General features: G+C 43.5%; 1 long non-coding RNA gene across 2 annotated transcripts in view; it reads left to right on the forward strand.

Moving 5' to 3' along the window:
* Positions 1-15303, forward strand: part of LOC104316531 (uncharacterized) — a 161810-nt gene that overhangs the window by 42699 nt on the left and 103808 nt on the right. The gene's annotated exons all lie outside the window — the stretch shown is intronic.

Below are 15303 nucleotides of genomic sequence, written 5' to 3' on the forward strand. Positions count from 1 at the left end.
CACAGTTTGCTGGTTGTGTTACTGCCTTTCCTCCATCATTCTTTGTTTTGGCTGTGAGAGCTCCAGGCAGGGCCTGTCTGCAGCTCTGTGTGTACAGAGCCTAGCAAGACTGAAGGTGCTCCGTTCTCAGTAGTCCTTAGGCACTGATGTTGTAAGCAGAATTAATAGTAATTTGAGTGGATGTAATTGCCAGTGTAGCCACAGACTTAGAATGCAACTGTGGGAAAATAAGTCTCCCGGTGTCATTGATTGCTATTGGTAAAATAATACTTTCCTTCTAGCCTTTAAGAATACATGGTTGAAACTAAATTGGATTTTTAAATCTCTTTCACCATGAATAATCTTCTGTGTGATTAGCAAGACAAGTTAGGTATGCAGTTGTTTTTAAATGGTAAATTTTAGGCCTACCTGTCTGCTTCTCAGGTGTTACATGATTCTGCAGTGTGATTTGCAGCTCATGCATCCACATGTGTACACAAACACATTCACATTTCAGTTCCATTGCTGCTGCTCCTCTGGAGGATCCCGCTGGAAAATTGCAAGAAATAGGCATCTGGGAAAAGACTGTTGCAAGTTTTATATCCTCCCACCAAGTTGTATCTTTTGTACCTGCACAGGAAGGGAAAGAATAACAGTGGAGACGTGTATATACGCATGTTTGTGTGACTAGCACATGTGTAAACTAGAAACAATGCAATGGTCAGAGCTTATTGCTGTTGCATGAGCCCACTCAACAGTGTTACAGATGTGGAAAAGTGCAATGAGAGTAGTGCAGTGTACACTATAATCATACTTGCATAGCTCAAGGAAACAGTGCATCATATTAACTATGGATCACAAATATATTTTGAGATCCTCTGATTAAAGACAGTAGTGAAATACAAAGCATTGCAACAGAACCATGCTAATTTTCATGGTTGACTGGGAGACCCTTTGTGGCTGAATTAATTTTCCAATTTAGTAAGTTAACATACCCAGCACAGCAAAGCTCATGCATCACAAATTGCAATTATTCAGTGTATTTTGACAACAATATATCTATTTTCATTATTTACAATGCTTAATGGCTTCCTAGTAGTTGTTCAATAGCATCTCTTTTATGAAAATCAATGAAATCTTATTCATAGAGGCTGAAAGGCGTCAGGCATATGGGGATGCTGGGCAGAGACGAAGGTAGGGGTGGGTCCCTTTCTTCTCTCACCTGCACACTGCCTGCTTGCCACTGCTGTCTAACTCAGCCTACTGTCTCTTCTCAGAAGTGCTGGAAAAAACCCTGAAACCAGCACTGTGGCTTGATTAGGGACTAGTTAAAAGAGAGACATTTTTGTATGTATTGCATGGTGCACAGACGAGTGTGACTTGTACTATGCTGTTGTTGATGATTGCTTGATAGTGGCCAAATACTAGATGAAAAGATGTTTTCTCTGTAAAGCAGCATTTACAAGTTTGGAAATAAAGTCATCCTAAAGTAAAAGTAAAGATCTTTGGTGTCTGACAGGAGGTAAATTTGCTCAGATGAGACAGATAAGGTTTCAGATGACACAGCTTTCAAATATCAAATTGTTTGTCATACAGGTGTTAGTATAGAAAATGCTTGCTACTAAGTACAAAAAACACCTTACAACCTAGCAACCCAGTGAACAAGAAGGTCTCCTAAACGTTGTGATATGACTCTGTCTCAAGCTGGTGAAGGGTCTAGAGCACAAGTCTTATGAGGAGCGGCTGAGGGAACTGGGGTTGTTTAGCCTGGAGAAAAGGAGGCTGAGGGGAGACCTTATCGCTCTCTACAGCTACCTGAAAGGAGGTTGTAGTGAGGTGGGTGCTGGTCTCTTCTCCCAAGTAACAAGTGATAGGACAAGAAGAAATGGCCTCAAGTTGCACCAGGGGAGGTTTAGATTGGATATTAGGAAAAATTTCTTTACTGAAAGGCTTGTCAGGCATTGGAACAGGCTGCCCAGGGAAGTGGTGGAGTCACCATCCCTGGAGGTATTTAAAAGATGTGGCATTTAGGAACATGGTATAGTGGTGGGCTTGGCAGTGCTAGGTTAACAGTTGGACTCAATGATTTGAAAGGTCTTTTCCAACCTAAATGATTCTATGATTCTATGTAGTTCCCCTTTCTTGGCCTGATGGATCTGAAATTCTCACTCTCAAGATTATCATGAAACCATCTGGATTTCCTTTGAGCTCAGCACATGGGATTATATCCTTTTTTTCTGCCCAGCAGTGCAGCATCTCCCCAGTCCCTCCCACCTACTCTCCTGGCTGGCCTGCATTCTGTATCTCTTGCTATTCCAGGCAACCCCAGCATATATGCCTTGTACGTGTGCCAAAGCCAAGAGTTTTTGCTGTTTCCAGCATGCTGGTGGTTGAGACTATTTTCTCGCTGCTTAACACTTCACTGGCATTTGACACTGAGGGCTTTGCCATTCGGTGCACATCTCCTGGTAGTACAGAGCAGGTAGCGCAGGCTGTTTAACATGTCCTTCCTCACACTGGACAGACGTCTCTTTTTTGGAAGGGAATTCCCACCCTCTTCTGCTTTCACCAAGGATCTGTGATGATACATTTGTCCTCCTTCCACCCACAGGGAAGTCAGTGCTTCCCTCGCCAACAGGCTCAGCCTGATGGTTGCCTTGTGGCCATCACCTTGTCCTAAAGTCTGGTTATCTTGACTAAATCCAAAGCTTGTCCACAACCAACGTAAGTGTAAAATAAAAAATACAGCATACCTATGCTAATCATTTAAAACTGCAGGCTTAGCTAGGCCCTAAACCAAGTTAGGTCCAGTACTAGTCAAGTTGTTAGGAGACTGTACATACTGACACAATCCGTCTGTGCTGCTGTCTGTGTGGGTGCACCTCTTCCTCCACCAAGAAAACATCCAGCAGGCTGTCTCAGATGGTCTGTGGCCACTGAGCCTCCCCTGTAAAGACCAGAAGACTTGAGAGAGATCTGTAAGACTAGGAAAAACTCTAAAGAAGGTATTTGAGTACGACTGTGCGTGTGATAGACCTCCGGCATGCTTTGCAGCCTGAACCTCAGCTTCTTCTGCGGGACACCGCAGAGCAGTTGGGATTTGTAAATTAAACCCAAGTCCAGTGTAGACATTAATGCTTTATGTAGCTCTGCTTTTGCATCCCAGAGGAACCTGCTGGTGCTCTCACCTTCTTTCTTGTTAGTACCACTGTTTATATTTTGGGGTGTATGAAGGGGAACAGCCAGTATCTTGTTTTACTGTAGCGTGAGGAAAATCTATTTAAGTGCCTGAGGAAGGAACTGCTGGTTGCAGGTGTTCACGAGAGATGTGTTCCTCTTCACCCCTGTGCTCCTGGAGGGGAATTCAGCAAAAAGGACCTGCGTGTGGAGCACAGTCCCCGACTTCCCCAAAGCTATATAAACACAGCAGAAATGCTGGTGGGCCCCGGTGCACCAAGGGTGTGTCCCCCCTTATAAAAAAGAAAAGAGGTTTAGATGACGTGCTCTGTTTATATATGTCAACCTGTGAAATTTTTACCTTTTTTTTCATACATAGTTTGTGCTGGATGTTCTTGGTTCACATGTAAGGATTCGTGACTCATTTACTGAAATTTTCAAGACGATGAGCAGCAAATAACAATAGGTGAATAATGAATGAGTAACAGATAGTAGTCCAGCACGCATATCACTAACAGCCTGCTGGCATCTCGCAGGCTGCAATTTGCCCACTTAAGCTCTGACCTGGTAAAACCCTTGAACACGTTTAGAAGCATATGAATAATTCACTAAAAATATTTTTGGTTGCTTTCTTAAAATTAAACGTGTCAATAGTTCCCTGTGAAGATGATGTATTTACTCCCATGCTTATGGGCACTGCATCAGGCATCACTCTTTCACACACTCACAGAAACGCTTTATCTCTGGTGAAATATGTCACCTCCTTTCTGGAGCTGAATGCTTCATTCCTCTCACTCCCAGATCTAATACCACAGTGAATTAAATGTATTGATGAATCAGGACTGAAATCTACAGTGAATATGACTGCTTAAAAATAATTCCACCAGACATAGTTTAGAGATGTCATTTTCTGTGGGCACATGTGCTCTATGTATAGGTATATAAAACAGTGTGTGGGAATGCGATGCTATTTAACTCATAAATGGAGAGCAGAATTTTGTTGGTCACAGTAAGTATTTGTTCCGGGAAAAGAGGTGGAGGTGAGAACAATCCATATGAAAAGAAAGCACGTTAGTACCCAGAACATTGAAAATATTGTTCAAGGACAGTTTATCCTTGTGGAAAATATGACCCCCTGTAAGGCTGCTGAGTCTGTTTGCAGATCTTTTCAAAATAGAGTCCTTGCATTTGCCATTTCAGTTTGTTTTGGCTGTTGGTGTCCAAACTACATTCCTAGCAAATTGCATGAAGTGCTTATTCCATTATTTCTATTGTTATGTTTCTCAATAGCATGTGGTTATCTTGAGCTAGTGTCGTGCTTTAGTACATTAGTACTAAAATGCACTGATGATCTTGCAAAGAGAGTGTAGGGCTGCTGACATTGAACTGGTACCTTGTACCTTGTCTCTGGAGATTCCTAAACCAGAGGTTGCTTTCAGCTTAAAATGAAGAAAGGATATTTGCATTTCTTCATAATCTGGTCTACTCTTGTGAAACCATGACCCGTGCCAGTTCATATACGTTCTGCTCAAACTCTGTCCAGGTGCTGGGATTTGCTTGACTGGTCCTAACTGGTTTTTGGATGAGAGGTGTTTTAATCTGCTCTGAATTTATATTTTGCATGGCTTCAGTTTTCACATAATGAGCCAGCTTTATCTGTCATGTGCACAGTTCTGCTTTCTGCACGTCCCAGTTCATAATTTTGTTACATGCCTTTTGTCCATAGAAAATAAAGGAATCGGGGAACTGAAATTGAATTAGACCCAAAACGTGCTTGAGTTTCCTGTTTTTCTTGTATTAAAATACTTTTTCTATTGAGACCCAACAGGCGGCAGTTTCCTAACCACAACCACAGGGACTGCGAGAACACCCTGAGTTTTGTCACACAGCACAGCGAAAGGGGCAGATCTGGAAGCGGGCTGGGGATCTGCAATGCAGAGCAGCGTGGGGAAGACACCGTCCCGCCGCACTGGCAGCTGCCCTGCTGCTGGTGGACAAATGAGTTATTTTTGTTCCTGGACACTGGCAATGACTAGGTTTGTGGTTCACCCCTTGTCCAAGTCAGATGTCATCTCTCTCTTTTATCCTCCTTCCCTGCTTTTTTTCCGCTGCCCATTCTTTTCTCTCATCTAGTCTTTTTTCTGTCCTACCCTACTCCTCCTTCTTTCATTCTGCCCTCATTTTTTCTCCTTCTTTAGTCAAACAGACCTACTGAAATACAAAGCCTGACCTCTCCCAAAGGCAGGGGGATTGTCCTTTTTCTTTTTAAATTATGAACCTGCCTAGATGTTTTCACCACATAATTGCTATAGTCACTATTGGGAACACAGATAGCCCCTTTAATACAATCACTAAAAGCCTTTTGGTTTAAAATGATATCTTCAGTTTTATGGCCTTTCTCTGCTTCTGGTGGTATCTTTCTGCAAAGACTAAGTGGAGAGACAAAAGAAAGCAGTGCAAGACCTGCCTCCAGCAATATTTCCACAGCCCTATTACTAGGGAGGGCTGCTCACACTGAGGTCACTGCTAGGAGAGCTCATCGCCGAGTGCAAAATACATTCAAAAGTTACTTTATTATAAGATTAACAGCTCTATCATGAAAATCAGCAACACTCCCGGGCTTGTGGGAATCAGTTCTGCTGCATTCCAACCCAGGATTGTCCTTCTGAGACTTTTTTTTTTTTCCTGTGGAAACACTCATAAATTTGACCATGGTACGTGGAGATGAGCTAGACCCATTCGAATACAGTCCTTTCGAATCCACCCTCTCTCCCTCCTTTGTCCCAAGAAGGAGGTACCCTCTCTCCGGGTCTTGCATCCCTTAGTAAACTAAGGGATATTTTAGATACCGTGCTGTTTGTTTTGGATTAAGTGGCACTGTTCAGGGAGTAATGTCCTCAGTGTGAATGGGAGGAGTAGAATTTGTAGTTCCTGTCTCAAGAAAAAAGATAGTTTCACAAAAGATAAAGAAGCATTTTTATGCATATGTAGGAGAGGGAGGCCTGCTACAAGATCTGAATTTTGGGTACCTCCCAGTTTAAGGGAACTGTGGTTTGGGCATTGATAAAAACCCCTATTCTTAATGGTAATAAGAGAAAAAAACCCCACAAACATGATTATCTTACATTGCAATGATTTTCTTTGTATTGACAAATTATTTAATACAGACTAATTGGATCCTTAATTTAGACACTAATTTGATCATCTACCCAGTAATGAAATAAAGGCTGTTGACTATCCATTATCTCATATAGAAGACAAGCACAGTGTTATTGAAGTGATTTGCATACTTTCTGCAGTCAAATATTATTACATGCTTTTCCCAAGTTTCAGCCCATCATTAAAGCTCTGTGATCTTCTTCTTACACTAACATTTTGGTCTAAGATTTACTGCATAGTAAGATAAAACTTCATTACACAATTAGGCAAAACATCATTGCTGTGTTGAATAATCATTTTCTGAAGGCACTGAATGCAACCTTTAATTAATATTTCATCTATGGCCAGGTTTAGTACCTTGAATAAGCCCTAATAATATTGCCATCTCCCAGCTTTCTTAGAGATGTAGTTTTGAGTCTGTTTGCTTGTTTGCAGTTATGTCTAAAATTAACTGTTTTAGTTATAAACCTAAGAAAACAAGGAGGAGTGTAATCTTCAAATGCACACGGAAGTGGGCCCTGCACTGGATATTTTAATGCGCTCTCTCTCATTATTTTTGCACCATGTCTTCCTTACTAACTTTTGATATGGGCTATCACTTTCCTCCTTAAAAACCTCAGGATCACAGTTCAGTTTGAAGGCTGGACCTGTTGTTATCAGGGCCTTTTTTACCAGCACTGTTTTCCCCTGCTGTCAAATCTCCCCCCACCTATTCATTCCTCCTGCTTAAGGCCTGTTTGACACTGTTGTAATGACCCCCCTTCGGAGATGTACAATTGGACCTGTAAGTTCCCGCATGGCTCCTGCTTTTTAATGTTTGCTCCTGAGTCAGCACTGTTTGCATGGCTGGCTGGAATAGAGTGAAAATTTGAATAATTTCTGTTCTCTTCCCTGGATTGTATTGCTGTTTGGTTGCAGAGAAGAAAAGCACCTCTAAACCGCTTCAGGAATCTCATACTCTCACATACAATTACACTGTAGGGTTTTGGATGCCTAATCTTTCCATGTATCTTAGTAGTACCTAACCTTTTTTGTTAGAAGGAACCTGATTTTCACTGGAGCTTTGTGTTAAATACAACAGATGATATATTTTTTTTTATCACGTAGCAGCACCCCTGACGGACAGTACAGGTTCTGCTCCAAGTTGCACTTGGTCATAAAATATGTGGCAGCATGAGGCTAAACTCATATGGTGGTAGAACAATGATCTCATAGCTAGACGCTGGGGTAAAATTAGCTTTGGTCAAATTTACATTTTACAGCAGGGATGAATGCTTGTCCCCTGTGTCCTAAGAAAGGGAAGTTATTTTGGGGAATCTCTGGATTCCACACATGCTTCTGGAGTTCAGAATCAACTGATTGCTTTCCTATAAACAGAGTGTGGGGGTTAATGTTTCTTCTGCTTTAGCCAGCCACGATGGGTTCAGCTCTACTGTCTAAACTACGCGCAGGCTTGTATCCTTACATCATGTGTTGATGATTCTCATTCTGCCATATACTTTGGCAGGGAGTGATGCAATCTATCAGAAACTCTAAGCAATTATCTTCTTTTGGGCTGCATACCCTTGGTAACCCAGGTAGCAATTATCCAATCTGAATATTTGGCAAGTAGTTTGTAATCCCTGTGGAGATAGCATATGCAAGCCTGGCTCTGACCTGATTAACTTTTTTAGTTCCCTGACTTTATCAAGCAGTACTGAACACCTAAGGGGAACTAGCATCTTCAGGTACCTCTGTCCTGAACAGCATCAGTAAAAGCTAATCATCCCTTCTGGATATGGTGTTCCCTTTCATCTAGGGCTGGCTGCATCCCAGGTGGGTGCAGCTTCTGGCAACATGCCCTACAACGTAGGTGTTATTCTCAGAACAAAAGTAGAGGCCTGCCAGATATCCAGTGTCACCTGCCCTAAGGAAATTTTCCTTCCAAATCTCCGAGTGGATTGTTTCACCAGGTGACTGTGCTTGTTGTTGCGGTCTGCTGACGTGACCATGTGACAAAATGCACTGCTTGCTTCCGTGTTCAAGGGAAGTGGAATTTAACTTGCTTAGTTGTATTTTGCAGCTGCAAAGAAGGAAAAAAATAGAAGTAAGAGTACAGTACAGGATGGGCCAGCATGTGTCTTATTTCCTGCATTCTGGCAGCACTCTCAGGGAGGAGGGACACGGCACCGTGGCAGTGACTATGGGCCAGATCCTCAAGAGTTCAAGAGCTGCATTCAGGCATGGAAAGAGAGCTAAAATATTAGGACCATTTTAATCCCTAGGTGACAAAAAGAGCCTTGAATACAGAAGGCTGTTCAGTTCGTAACAAATTGCATCCATTTCATGGTGTTCCCTTTTCCTGCTTTTCAGAGATGGCTGTAGATGGCCTTAGAATTTTCTGATTGTTTTGCAGCGGTTTTGAACAAGCTTATCCTGTGCTTCCTTGCATGCTGGTAGACTTAAGTGAGATAGAAACATTACTTGAGGGCTAACTTCCTGCAACATCACCTTCTTATTCAGGGCTCCAAACTTTTCTCACAAAAATATATCTGACGTGACTAATATTCATACTGTATCTGGCATTGCTGAGTATGTCCCTTTCCTCAGCCAACTGCATCTGTCTGATGTGTCCAGTAGCAGGACCAGTTGCTCTTGACTCACTGAAAGGGATAGCTTATGTTTTTTAGAGCTGGGTTGTCAAGGGTGGCCCTTGACAAGACTTGAACTCATTCTCCCTGTGCTTAGTGGCATGGTTTAACTGCTCATCTCTAGCCAATAAATCTGGTAGTCAGAGGCACAGCAAAGAGACACAAGGAAGTTCTTTTAATCTTCATGCAACTTCATGGGTGAGATCAAGTTCTTACCCTATGATTCACCAGCAGATTTCGTTGGGACGAAGAGGTGAACGTCCGTTCCCTCATGCTTCTTTGTCAGTTCCCACATACCAGCATTCCTCCCCATCATGGCATAAGGAAAATGGATATGACTCACACTTCACAGGTTTTAGGTAAAGCAGAAATCAGAACATGAGAGATGTTCAAGGCTATGACAGTGTTATAAGTGATGGGTCACTTTTCTCCTTATGGAATCTGCTCAATTCCCTCAGATTTCTCCAGAAAAGGTAAAAAAAGAACAAAAAAAGAAGGGCGGTGAGGAAAGGAAAAAGCGCTCCCGTTTTTTGTGATGTTGCTACACAGAGCTGAGCTGCCAGATTAGTAAGATCTGCAGGGAGATTGTGGTTAGTGCTGGTGGTTGATTGGGCGCCACTGCATTCCTTGCAAAATGGGACTCAGGCCAACAGCATTACACCATCAGCTCTGAGGGATCACCAATAGCACAGATTGCCAACAGGAGAGGAAAACGCAACAGAGGTTTTGATACCTAGGAAGGATGAGCTTTAGTGACAGTCTACCTCTTCTGTCCACCGCCATGATCATCCCTGGAAAGTGAAAGTGTCAGCACGCCTGTCTGCAATCTTTTCAGCCTGTAACAGAGTGGTTGCTGTCAAGTGTAATAGAATGTAAATATCTGTGGGGTTTTATGGTTTGGGTTTGGTTTTTTTTTTTAACTATAAATTCCCTCAGTTCCTTTCTTCCTTCTCTTTAGCAACAGGCTGTGGGTCATTAGTATCAATAACACAGATCTCTCTCATGCCACACCTAAACTAAATTGTCAATAGGAGGTGTTGTAGAAGATTCACACATCATTCCAGCAACTGTAATATCTGTTGGGAAATGCAAAAACACCAGGTGCATAGCTGCTGGTTAGAGTTTCCATTTACTTTACCTGGGGCTTTTCTGTAACATGCAGCAATGTACGTCACATGCAGAAAAAAAGTAGGTGGAAGGTTCTTTCCAAACCACATTGACTGAAAGAATGTGCATGTCAGGTAAGCTGTATGCTGATGTGCTCGTGCGTTCTGTGGTGGAAAGGGTTACCTTGTCAAGGAAGTCTTCCTGGTGCAGGTGTGCATCCTAGAAGATTCATTCAGAGACTGAGAGACGAGAATGAGCCCTCCCTCATCTGACATGTACAAACAGCATTTTATCCATTTGTCTCCTAGGACATTTGCTAGCTGTCTCGTTAATCTTTTACTCGAAGTCAGACATATGTATTGATGGAAAAACAAACCATAGACCACAGACCCCCTGCCTCGCATTCCTCACCTCCTCAGAATAACACTCACCATAGAACCGTGCAGACAGCACTGATATTTCAATGGGTTTGTAGCTGCATTTCCTCCTTGCACTTCTAAAGCACCTCTTCCACAGCTGTACTCATAAGCTTTTCTTTCTACTTATTATTTGTACTGTTGAGTAACTACTTACCCCCTCCAGTCCATCACATACATCCCCTTCCTCATTTGCATTTTGCATACATATGATGCCTCTTATATCTCTGAAGTTGAGGTGGCTGAGAAACTGGGACTGGAATTTCTTCCTTTTAATACTAAGTCACAGGGTGTTCTGTGCACCTCTCACTGACCTTCTGGGGGCTTTATGAGCACCATTAATTTTACTTGCTTCTACCAGACCAATATCAAGGGCAACGAAAATTCAGGGCCTGATCCTCAGCTGGGTGAATTGTTTTCAACTTTATCAACATTAAGAGGGAATAAGAAACTTGTGAGTCAGAGCCAGGATCAGAGTATAGAAAGGGAAGTAATTTCAGGAACAGAAATATCTGTAAAGGTTAATCTCCAGTTATCTTGCCTCTGACTTCATCATCATCTGGTGGCAACAAACTTTGTGAGCTAAACAGAGCCAGGTTAGCTCAGTATTTAAATAAAAGAGCCTGGAGGTGTTGTCTTGGTGGTGTTAAATAGCGATCTTCTATCTTACCCAAGCAAGCAGATTCTTTTGCATCTTGCATCACTGCATTATCTGAGCCTTTCTTGCATGTCTGCCTTCAAGCCTGCCGGGCTGATTGGTTGGGATTATTGCCTGAGGTTTTCCAACGCTAATTTTATTTTCAATAGTATTTATTTTCTCCAACGAAGCTCTGCATACTTACATGCTGCATCTCATTTTAAGTGAGGTCAGAATTTCTTTAAATAGTAATTATTTGAAAGGGAAGAATACCCTCCAAGTCCTGTAAGAATATTGTTTATAAATATTTGTGCTTTGCATCTCTGTAAATGAAAATTACCAAAGCAGAACAAGGATTTATATTCAGTTCTCTTTAATCTCAAAGTTATGCTTTGTACTGTATGACATGGGATTGACCCTCACGGGACTGGATCCAGCCTGAATTCATATCTCACTCAAATCCACATTTGTACATTGTTCAGGGTGTTTGGTCAGGAAGTTTTAGCCTGTCTTTTTCAAATAATTCATACTTCTAGTGCTCAGTTTTAGTAAAATCCACAGGAACTCTAGTAGGGTTTGTAAGCACTTCTTCAGGTGAGAATGTGTTCTTCATTATGAATTTAGGTTTGATACAGTGATAGAACATCTCTCCTCTCCTCTCCTCTCCTCTCCTCTCCTCTCCTCTCCTCTCCTCTCCTCTCCTCTCCTCTCCTCTCCATTTAATTTCTTCCTCAATATTTTTTTTTTTTTAGTTTCTGGGTTCGCTTCACAAAAAAATGCCCCAAAAAACTTTATGCAGTGCCTAGCACAAGGGGGTTGGGATCATGGCTTGTTCTGTAATACAAATCACTGCTGAAGAGTTGAAATGATAAAGAAGTTGGATGGACTACTGACTCTTCTTCAAGAGGTAGTCAAAGGTTTGTAATAGCTAGTTCAGTTGACACCCCAGGAAAGAGAAGCTCTCTGTTCTGGAAGACAGTATTGGTGATAATGGTATGACCTTTGCTACATTGCCTTGCCAGATCCTTCAACACTGGAATAAAAGCAAGTGCTTCTAGCAGGGTTCCTCCTGCAATTCAGTTGTCAGTCCAGCTCAGTCCTTAGTCTTGCTGTGGAGGTTGGTTACAAAGCCACAGCTTGCTGTGGTGGTAGCAATACTAGGGAACTAGTAGGAAATAGCCTTTGTGTGCATTTAGCAGACAAACAGTTAATTATGAAGTTGTTATTATTATGGATTTTAGTCTGTAATAATCTGGGCCAGATTTGAGTTTATAAACCCATCCTGAAAAGTGCATCAGTCCATCTCTAACCCTGGGTTCACTGAAGACGTTGAAGTTCAACATACAGTTTAAAGTGAAAATTGCATTCAGTATTGTTTTTTGTACAGTATTTGTTGGCTGGAAAGCAGTAAAGCTAGAGGAGGCTGAAAAGCTAGTGAAAGCACTGTAGCAACTCACTGTAAACTTCTAAATCCCTGGCAGAGAGACTACATCCAATTGCTGTTACTTCTCTTACACTTAGATTGATGGTAAATTCTTCAGGGAGTGGCATCATCATTTTGTTCTGAATTGTGTCCATGCTTGACCCGTGGCCATGCCTCCTGGGCTCAAAGATATTATAATGATACAGATGGATCCTCTCCACCTCTGCAAGTGACCTGAGAAGGCCAGATCTGGTTGCTGCTCCCTGGGTGAGCCATGGGAGCAACCCCTGTGCCTTCCTCCCTGTTCCACTCCTGATGGAGATGCTGGAATGAGAAGGAGAAGAAGCGCCAGTGCCTCTGCCAGCCTGTCCTGCTTGGCTGGGTTTCATTGTTCTTCTCTAAATTTCATCCAGTAACTCATTCAGGGAGCAGTAATGCAAGACTTAGACTTCTCGCTCTCTTCCTAGGCCTCCACGCCCTTGTCCGGGTCAGCATCCTTCAGATATCCACAGCCTACTGCGATCTCCTGCCTCCCCCTTCCGTTCCCCCAGCAGCTTACTGTCCTTTAGCCAGGTTATACATATTTTTTCAATCCTGGTTGTTCATGGTCTCTGAACACAAGGCTTAGTGGAGAGCTTCGCTGCCAGCGCTGCAAGACACCCCAAAGGGAGTTTGGCCGTGGCTCTGCCTGTTTTCACACCTCTCTGCAGATGGAGGCCGCGGACCCTGCTCCCCTCCCTGCGCCCCTGCAGGCGCTCTGCCCGCCTTTGGCCCCCGCTGTCAGAATGACTTTGGCAACTGCCACTGCTGGATTGCATCACTGTGCATGTCTCCCAGGTGGCTGCAGCTTTAAAACTCGTCTGTCCGCCTGTCTATCTGGTATTAGGTTTGTGTCCTGCCCGCCTATCCCGGGTATTGTACTTCTGGGCTGCTTTTGCAGCTTTAATTGCAGTTCGGGCATGGCCACGCTGGGATGTGGGTGCTACATCAGCAAACATAAATCCCGTAGTTGTTCAGGCTTGGACCGTGTTTGTATGGCGTTGCAGGGAATGGAGGTTCGGCGCGCCGGAGAACCGCGGGGATGGGTGATGCGGGAAGCGAGGCGAGCACAGCATCCGCTCACGTGCCTCAGAAGCCGGTCAAGGGAAGGGAGCAGCGTAGGTAACTGGCACTACGGAGGAGATGGCCAGCTTCCTCTCCCCTGATTTATAGGGGAGTTTACGGTGGGGTGTGGCCAAATGGGGTCAGTGGTAAGCAGGGACATGCGGTGACATGGGATTAGCAAGGAGCAGACAGACGGCAGCGCAGGACCAGGCAGGGGAGCCCGCACGTGGGACGGCTCAGCCACAGAGGCAGCTGGCACCGGAGTGCTGATAAAGAGGAGAAACAGATGGCGACGCAAGCCCTTACACACGCCTTTCTGGTAGGCCTGCTGGAGGCTGGTCCACATCCCTTATTCCCCAAACAAAAATAAATCTTTTCCCTTCTCTTGTTTGAAGAATTCATGTGGCTCATTGAAGTTTACTGCCATAAACATGCTCTTGCAGTTTTTGCCCGGGTACATTGCTGCCACTTATGAATGACACTGGACGGGTCCCATTTGTGTCTCTACCGTGCTGTTGTGAGACGGTTACAGAGCCCTTCCCTTACTGCTGCAAGTCTGCAATGTGAAAAGGAAAGGGGGAAAAAGGACAAAAGAAGGAGAAATACATATTACGTAAGATATCCTGAAAACAGTTCCAGAATTGGCCTTGATACCACGGGGAGCATGTAGCAACTTGTAGGTGTGCAGAAGTTAACATGACAGACTGCTGAGCGAAATTCGTTTAAGAGGTGTTTTGTATCGCCGAGGTAAGAGCGGTGTGGTGTGATGTGGCAGTTGCTGTGGAAACCCTTTGGCTGTACGGCCAAGAGCAGAATACAGCGCAGAAGGTAAGCGGAGCCTAGGTAGTGCCTCGGTGTAGGAGGCAAAGCTCCAGCATTCGGCATCCTCTCTCTACTGCACTTCATTGCTTGCAGGCTCGTGTTATGCAGCTTTGTCTATTCTCTGTTACTACACAGCCACCACGGGGATGAGGTTTGGAAAAAGCACAGAATGTTTCTAGTAGTGCAGATGTTTTCAATGAGTTCACCCTTCAGAACTGAAAGCGAAGGAGGCCTGGAAGGGGAAGAGTGTTTGTAGCAAAAAGTGCTCAGTTCATCCATATGTAGCCCCAACGTGAGCCTGGGAGATACTGAGTGCCCCCTGTGAGGTGATAAACACCCTCAGTCTTCACTGAGGTTCTGCTGAAGGCAGTGGGTACGTCTGCATGGCAGTTGCAGCAGTGACTGCTTTTTGGCTCGGTAAATTAGCCTTTGTGGCTGCGCTCTGGCTTCTACAGTGCATACGCTTCAGTTTCTCTTTAGAGGCTTGTCTGATGAAAAGGGAAAACATTCAGCATGTTGCCAGATCAGGGCCTGGATTTTGAAATATTTTTGTAGGTTAAAATGAGAATGCATATGCATGGGCTTGTTTTCAGGCGAGCTGAGCACTTGTAGCTTGCAGAGTTGGGTGCAAGTTTTAGATGTTCTGAGTCTCCAGAAATCAGTCTCAGAACTTTTTTTTCCCCTGATACTATTCTCATCACCCTTGCCTCCATTTCCTCTGCTGATATATTGTATTTTAGCTATGAAACTGTACTATTTAAACCATTTATGATGTCATTTGTTTGGGAAACAGTATAAAATCCACTCTATCCAATTTAGGGGTTTATGCTGCTGAGTAGCAGCAGTGAC

Source organism: Haliaeetus albicilla, chromosome 18, assembly GCF_947461875.1.
Source record: "Haliaeetus albicilla chromosome 18, bHalAlb1.1, whole genome shotgun sequence".
NCBI lineage: Eukaryota > Metazoa > Chordata > Aves > Accipitriformes > Accipitridae > Haliaeetus > Haliaeetus albicilla.